This window comes from Lygodium microphyllum, chromosome 11, assembly GCF_053477565.2.
Source record: "Lygodium microphyllum isolate KBCC chromosome 11, Lygodium_microphyllum_v1.1.10, whole genome shotgun sequence".
Lineage (NCBI taxonomy): Eukaryota > Viridiplantae > Streptophyta > Polypodiopsida > Schizaeales > Lygodiaceae > Lygodium > Lygodium microphyllum.
Genome location: NC_141145.1, coordinates 343,143 through 351,444, shown reverse-complemented (window position 1 = coordinate 351,444; position 8,302 = coordinate 343,143).

Here is an 8,302-nt window from a genome sequence, read left to right as displayed (position 1 = left end):
CCTTACACTCACGTGGTACCATACGGTAAACCCTAGTGGACCCCCTGGGCTTGGTCATCATCGCTGCTTGTTTTTGCTGTAATGCAAGTAATAAATCATCTATGATGCCATGTTATACTTTCTTTCTCTATCTTTTTCTCTCTTTGTTACTTTTCCTTTCTCCCCTCTCTCTCTCTCCACTTCTCTCTTACTCCCTCTTCTTCTTTATCTCTTCCTCTTGGCTCTCTAGCTTCTTGTTTCTCTCTCTCTCTCTCTCTCTCTCTCTCTCTCTTATTCCCCCGGGAGGTTACTCATAAATATATGTATGTATCATATAGGTTCAATATAAAGGATTTTTAAAATATTTTTTAACACATTTTTTACATACCAAAAGGTCCCATATAAAGGGGTTACTTATAGATTGAATAGAAAATGGTTATATTTTATGAATAAAAATTTCACAGATAAGGATATTTATAAATAGGCCTTGAACGCATGTGATATAGAGGGTATACGTATAATGAATTCCTTGGGTGCCCCCTTCCCTCCCTTTGTCTCTTTCTCTCCACACACAAATGCATTCTCTCTCTCTCTCTCTCTCTCTCTCTCTCTCTCTCTCTCTCTCTCTCTCTCTCACCCTTTCCATCTTTCACTCTCACTCCCTTTCTCCACACACACACACACACACACACACACACACACACACTCTCTCTCTCTCTCTCTCTCTCTCTCTCTCTCTCTCTCTCTCTCTCTCTCTCTCTTCCCACTCTCTCTCACTCTTACTCTCAAAGAGTATCTCCCTTTTTCTCTTTGTCTCTCTTATTTCTCTCTCTCTCTCTCTCCCCCCACTCTCTCTCACTCTTACTCTCAAAGAGTATCTCCCTTTTTCTCTTTGTCTCTCTTATTTCTCTCTCTCTCTCTCTTATTTCTCTCTCTCTCTCTCTCTCTCTCTCTCTCTCTACACACACACACACACACACACACACACACACACATTCTCACACTCTTAGCCTATCCTTCTTTAACCCTTTCTTTTTCTCTTTCTCTCTTTGAAACAATTTAAAAAAACAATTGTTTTAGTATTTTTTAAAACCCATAGTAAGGTATCACTATTGGCATCACTATTATTAGCATTGCTATATAGTGATGAGAATAACAATATGAATAGAAACACTAATAGCGACACTAACAAAAAACATCACTAATTAGCATCGCTATTATCCAAATACCTTGTGATGACATTGACACACCTCAAACAAGTTCCATCCAACTAAACTTCCTATAGGAATGTCGAGTGTCTTAAGAATTGACATGTAGACTCTTATACTATATTTAGGTATACCTCACATAAGTTTTAGCTGCTAGGGCCTCATCTCACATCATATATAGATATGACACACTAGGTTTAGGTTACTTAGGATTGTATCCCATGCTACATTATAAGCATCTAGACACTAGTCATTTGCACCCAAAGTTCAGACATATCATAAGCTCATAAGTTGTGTTGGTGCACTTGCAGTCTAAATACGATGCAAACCTATTATAATGTTGACTAGTACCTAACTAAGGGCATAAAATAAGCTAAGGTTATTGTGGGTACAAGAAGTCCTAATGTGAAATACTTAGTGAGTGTAGGACTCAAATGGTGCACGAACCAATGTATCTAGTTTTGTGCAAAAGTGGTTACCTATAAGTGCCTCATGTTGTGCATTAGTGGCCTATCTTCTTCAAGATGAAAGAATGTGTGACAATAGCCTTCTTGTATTTGAGTGCACCTACCTTATGTGTGTAAATGTGACACAAGAAACAACTTACCTCTTCATTGTAGTCTAGATTCAAGGCTTGTCATATGCTCTATGATCCACACATAACCCGTCAAGTCATCCATGTACTTGACACTGACTTCACATGCAATGTAGAGAGGAGAATATGGAGAAGAAGAGGAGAAGATGGAGCTTCATATGCATCCCTTACTGTTCCCCACTCAACCTTACATACACCCTCTACACATCTCAATAAGAAGGGATTGATGAGAAGCAAGGGGATTAGATGGAGCTTCATCTCCAAGTTCATCACTCCCTCTCACTTTCCCTCTCCTTCACTCTCTCACGAGCATGCAAAAAAAAGGTAAGAAACAAGGAGACAAGTTTGCACACATGTGAGTATCTTACTCTATTATTTTTCATCTCTTGTATACAAGTTTTTAAGGTTTTGTCAAGAAGAGGCTAAGAGGTGAGAGAAAGAAGAGCATAAGAGAGAGAAAAGAGGAGAGAGAATGAGTGATGAGGAGAGAAGAAGACTATAGAAATAGAAAAAAAGAGAGAGAAGCCATGAGAACTGAGTGCAAGGAAGTGAGATGAGAGAAATAATTGTATCATGATAAAAGATGTCAAAAATTACATGTCTCACACCTTTCATACCTATGTCAGTGTGAGAAGGTATTATTAACAACTCTCCCTCACTAACACATGTATTTTCAGCTTCTTACAATCCATCCATGCCCAAAGGTTTTTGCCCATAAAAAAATTTTACAATGGCAAACAAGGATGGATGAAATAGAGTGCTACTTTGATTTTAACTATACAAAATATTAAAAAAATGAGTCAAGTAATGAAGAATTATTTGTTGAAATGAATACATAAAGGAAATCCTATGCCATATACATAATTCGGATGTCTTCAAAAGGAATTGGAGCCTTCAAATATTCAATAAATAGACAATGTAAAGAATAGACAACTTGTTGTTAAAAAAAAAAAGTGATTTTGAAGAAAGCTAGCTTATGATAGAAGTATCCAAATAGGGCATACCACATATCAAAACGTAGTTATTGAAGATTACTTTGACTTGTGTAGGTGACCAAATGTTGAAAATTAGGTAGAGTAAAATCTATTCTAAAACAGATTGCTGTCCAAACCTTATTTAAAGTACAAGTGGCTCTCATGTGACTATGTCTTAACCACCAATACATCCTGTAGATAGGAAAACTCATCCAAAATGGAATCTCACCTCTAATAACCTTTCTCAAGTGGTAAGCCCTTCCACTTGATCAAATAATCAATGATGGAGAGAGAGCAAAGCTTCTTTTCATGTTGACCTATAACCTCCATATGAATGCATTGAATAAGTCTTTCTTCATCCATAGGAGGTAGCTCATCAACTATTTCCACTTGAGTACCATTAAAGGGTTTGAGCTTGCCAACATGCAATATATTATGAATCTTAGTGGAAGATATAAGTTCCAATCGATATGCTAAGTCTCCAATATGCTTCAAGTTCCTTTAGGGCCCATAGAACTTGTCAGCAAGTTCGTTGCTAGAGCCATCCTTTAGTGTAGAATATCGAGACTTGGGTACTTTCAAGAGAACTAACTCTCCCTCCTAGAACTCCAAGGATTGCCTCTTCTCATCAATATATGCCTTCAATTGATCTTGATCTTTTCTAAAATTCATCATATATTGTTGAAGAAGAGGTGTTGAAGAAGAGCATGCATTATTTCCAATTCTTCATTTTTATGAGGGTTAATCTTCTCATTGAAAATAATTGTGGGTAAGGGTACCTTGTAGCCATACATAGCCTTAAAGGGTGAAACTCCAATGCTAGCATGAGTGAGCTATTATAGGTAAACTTAGCCAAATGCAACCATGAATCCCACAAATGCTGCATATCATGACAGAAATGGTGAAGGTAAGTCTCCAATCACTTATTTACCCTTTTTATATGATCATCAGTTTGCAGATGATAGGTTGTAGAAAGAGCCAATTGTGTACCCATGGAGTTGAATAGTGTCTACCAAAAGTTACTCATGAACTTCATATTCCTACCATGCATAATCACATGTGGTAATCTAAAGATCTACTCTATGAACTTACTAGCTAGTTGTGAAGTAATAAATTAAGTCTTGGTGGGAATAAAATGGGTTGCCTTAGTGAGTGTGTCCACTATTACATACATGCTATTCCAAAACTTTTTAGCAATAGGTAAACAAGTAATCAAATCCATGGTAATATGTGTCCATTTGCCTTTCGGAATAGACAATGGTTGCAACAAACCACGTGGCTTACGGTGCTATCCTTATTCTATTTACAAGGCATACACCTCATGACATAGTCATTAACATCTTTCCACAATCCTTTCTAGTGAAATATATTGCTGGTTTTATCATAGATCTTAAATAATCTAACGTGTCGAGCTATGGGCAAAGAATGTAACTCAATAAATTTCAGCCTAAACTCTTTCCTCTTCCATGAAAGGTAGGCAGTGGGCTCGATCTTGCTGTGACATCTTCAGCTCCTGTCACAAGCCATGGTTTGCGATTAGTGCTTTTCCACCTAGCTTTACTGAAAGAAAAGACTTCATGCTTTGGCAAATAAACTTATTTTTAGTATATGATTAGACTTTTTCCTTCAACAGTCTAAGTCCTTTACTTTCAAGTTTTATTTTCAATTCCTTAGTCACAAGTTAATTCGTCCTACCATTGGGGTCCCTCATGTCTCACATGTGTTATTTTCCTTTATGGTTCTTATTATGTGTTTTGGTTTGTTTTACCATGCCTCCCCCTCTCTGAATTGAGAAGAATCCTTCCTAAGACTAAAGGGTAGAGGATGATGGCCGTTCAACATAGAATGTGAGTGCTTTACCTTTGCATGAGCTAGGCATAGAAATTCGGATTATACTCGAGTTTAGCATAGCTATCCATGTCGAAAGGGCGGATGCCTACGTGCGTAATATAAGTGAGAACGTCAAGCAAGAAGTCATTGGAGTCCATTCGACTAGTGGCATGCAAGTCCTCCTAAGTGATGATGTGATCCAAATACGGATGTCCCTCAATGTGTTCTTCTAGGGGTCGATTACGAATAGAAGTCAACACCCCATAGGAAGTTGGAGTGACATAGGTTGGGTCGTATTCAGATGCCTTGATTGCACATTGCTGCTCAGCATTGGTTATTATTTGGTATCCTGCTTGCTCCCATTGCAATCGTAGAGCGTTCCATTTTCACAAGAAGGAGGAGTCATGGTCGGTAAGCTGTTTCAACTCCGTGATTTCTTGATTTGTGGCTAGAGTTGTATTCTTGTTATATGACATAATGAGGCACTGCTTGATAGCTTGCTCATGGGGTATCTAAGTTGCAATCAATTCCTGAGCTGCTTCGAAAGCCTTGACGAATACAATTTTGAATCTTTCCAAGAGTAAGGGAGTGTTTGTACTTCTGTTGCTATAGGTTCTTCCAAGAGGCCTAAATATAGTCATCCATAGCTTTTAGCCAAGGTAATGAAAGTAGCATCCAAGCATCAAAGGCAAGCAACCAATTCGTCTCTCGTATTTTTAGCTAAGTCTGCGGCTAAGGTTAAGATTGATCGTCGCTCATAAGACGGTCGAAGGGCGATGGGGGGTTGAGGCTTAACAGGGCTAGAGAGTTCAATAGCCAATAGTCACAGTTTGGGGTGTTCTTGAGGTTGGAGTTTGGCCTCACATTCAATGGGTTTAGTGGGAGTTGCAGTTGTGATACCAGTAGATGCATTCGAGATGTGAGAGGTATCATTAGCACTAGAGTTGGGCATTTTGCTAGTAGCAGGCTGCTATTTTTGGCGATAGATTGGTTCAACCCCTGCTGAGCTAGACTTTGGAGGTTCTATGGACTTAATGGCTCGATTCTCTTGTGCTGTGAGTGTCTTTGCCATGATGTTTTGTGTGGTCAAGTTTGAGGGTGGCTTTTGAGAAGAGCCTTGGTTTTTTTGACTTTAGGTAGCCAAATCTAGGTGTTACCCGCATAGTAGCCTTGCTATGGGAGCTTTCGCTCAACCGCCAAGACCCACGGACCGCTTATTGTTTCAAGCATTCCAAGCCGAGCACTAATGGCTACCTCTCACATAGCTGACGCGCCATCCATATCTACGGGTGTAGTGAGCTTACCTCCATGCCGTTCGAGTTACCTCCTCTCCCGTGTACTTCGGTAGCTCCACGATCCAAGTGCAAGCTTCAAGCACGCTCCATCCTCAAGCTCCACGCTCCAAGCTCCATTGCCGCGAGCAAGACAAGAGAAGAGAAGAGAAGAGAAGAAGAGAGGAGAAGATAGAGAGCTTCTCCTCCCCTGGTCCCTCACCCTCACACACTCACTCCCTCACATTCACACTCCCTCTCTCAAGCACAAGCTCAAGCAAGCAAGAACAAGAAGAAGAAGAAGAGGAGGAGAGCAACTTTTAGCCACACACAAGAATGAGCTTCTCATTCACTTTTCAACTTTATATACAAAACCTAAATCCCTTTTAGACGGTCATCCCCTTTTCTCTTTTTGACATGGCCGCCCTTTTTCCCATTGTCCTTCTATCTTCCTAGCTTTCTTTCCACCACCCATCTACATTTACAATTTGCACGGGTGAGAACCCCGGTGCTCCTTGAATTAAACCATGATGCGCTTGCGTTCTTTTAAAAAAGTTTTGACTTGCGCTTTTCCTTGTGCGTCTTTGTTTTCCATTTCTCTTTGCCTTGGCCTTTGTCTTTGTCTTCTGTTTTAGCTTTCCAGATTTTCCACCACCTGGCACTCTTTTACAAGATTTCAGGGTGCGTCTTGGTATTTTAAAATGCACCTTTCCCCTTTTGCAGTTGCCTTGGACTTTTTAAGGTTGCCCTTGCACTTTTGGCCTTTTCTCCTCTTCTTTCTTCAGTCAAGCTACCTTTTTTCCACCTTTGCCCTAAGTCTTTTTTATTTCCTTTTGCTTTCTTCGTGTTGGGGTTAATATTACCCCCTCCTAGACAAGTGCCAGTCCCATGGCACTCTGCGTCGAAGGTAGCATGCGGAGCTTGCACCGAAGACGTGGGTGGAAGGGTTGTTGTGGTTTACCTTGGAGGAGTTCTTATGTTGGTGTGGAGGAAGGGCGTTGGTGGCACTGTCCTGTTCTGATTGGCAGGCGATATGATTGTTGTAGGTGGCGATAGGGATACTCTTTGTTGGAAATGGGCACTCATGGTTGGCACGGGGTTTGGTGTGCGTGGAATGCTCATGGTGGATCCTGCTTGTGATGATTTGCTGGTAGTTTGCATGATGAAGTAAAGGACAAGAGTGCAGAGTTGAGTGTTGATGTAGAGTTGACGACGCTTTTGTTGGAGTCTTTAATACCTGCAATTGGAAAACCTCTCAGGTGGTCTCTCCCTAAGGGGTAATGCTAGCCTTCATAGAGTGCACAAGACATATTTGGATTAGTTTGGAGACAGGTCGAACTCTAAGCAAGCCTAGAGTATTTTCCTGCACTTGAGGACCCAAACTCTGTATAGACTTTGGTGCAGATATTATGTTAGTACTCGTGCATACTTAGATATTACGTAGGTAGAAGACTGCGGCCTGGTTTCTCATAATGTCGTGTGGATGAAGAAAAGTGGTTTATGACAGAAAGAAGTACGTGTGAAGGTGGGTGCAACATCCTGTGCATTGTGATTGCACGACGTAGCAAGATAGAACCCAGGGATAGTGTACTATCCTTAGGTGGTAGACATGGGACCAGTGCGATGAGGACGGTGTACTGTGCATGCCATTCGTGTGGTGCGTGCCCGAATTGATTGCCATGGTTTTAAGGCAGAGTGTAAGAGGGAATTATGTAAATGGTTCAGGGTGACTGGTCTAACCACAGGCGAGGCAAGCTCCCTAGGGCTGTCCTGCCCTTGATGTGCCCTGAACTATTGTGGGTAATGCTAGGGGGCTAGGGGACTAGGGACGGAGCTAGCCGACCAAGGTCACTGGACGCATCTAATTTGAGGACCCCTAGGTGCGGTGCTGTGATCGTGGGTGCTTTTTTATTTTTATTGATTCCCAACAGTTGGATGTCCTATATTTTCATGCCCTTTGTCTACCTAGCAGATACCTTGTTTTGTTAGAACGGATGTGCTGCCTTCAATTCTTTCAGAATCCTCCAAAATCTTTTGCAGATGAGTCTTTTCCCTGGATCGCTTTCATAATCATCAAGCTTTTAAGAGGGATCATCTTCATTGATACCCCTGGATGTATCTTCTATGCTTCTTAATGAGACATATTTTGGAGGTGCCATTCAAATGGTTGTGTTTGTGTGTGTGTTGTATTAATTTGTATGTGATGAGTTCGTGCTGGTTGAATAATTTGTTCGCGAGCTCTCTTCTCAACTATTGATGGTGATGGTGGATGGCAAGCCTACGATGGAAAGCTAAAGAACCTCTTATATCCTTTACAAATTTGTTATGACTTTTTATTGTTTATCAGATGTGTTAATGAATAACAAAGTTTTTCTTGAGAGTGCATGAATGTATCAAACTTATGATACCATTCTCTTGGTGCTTGTTTCAGCCTATACAAACTCC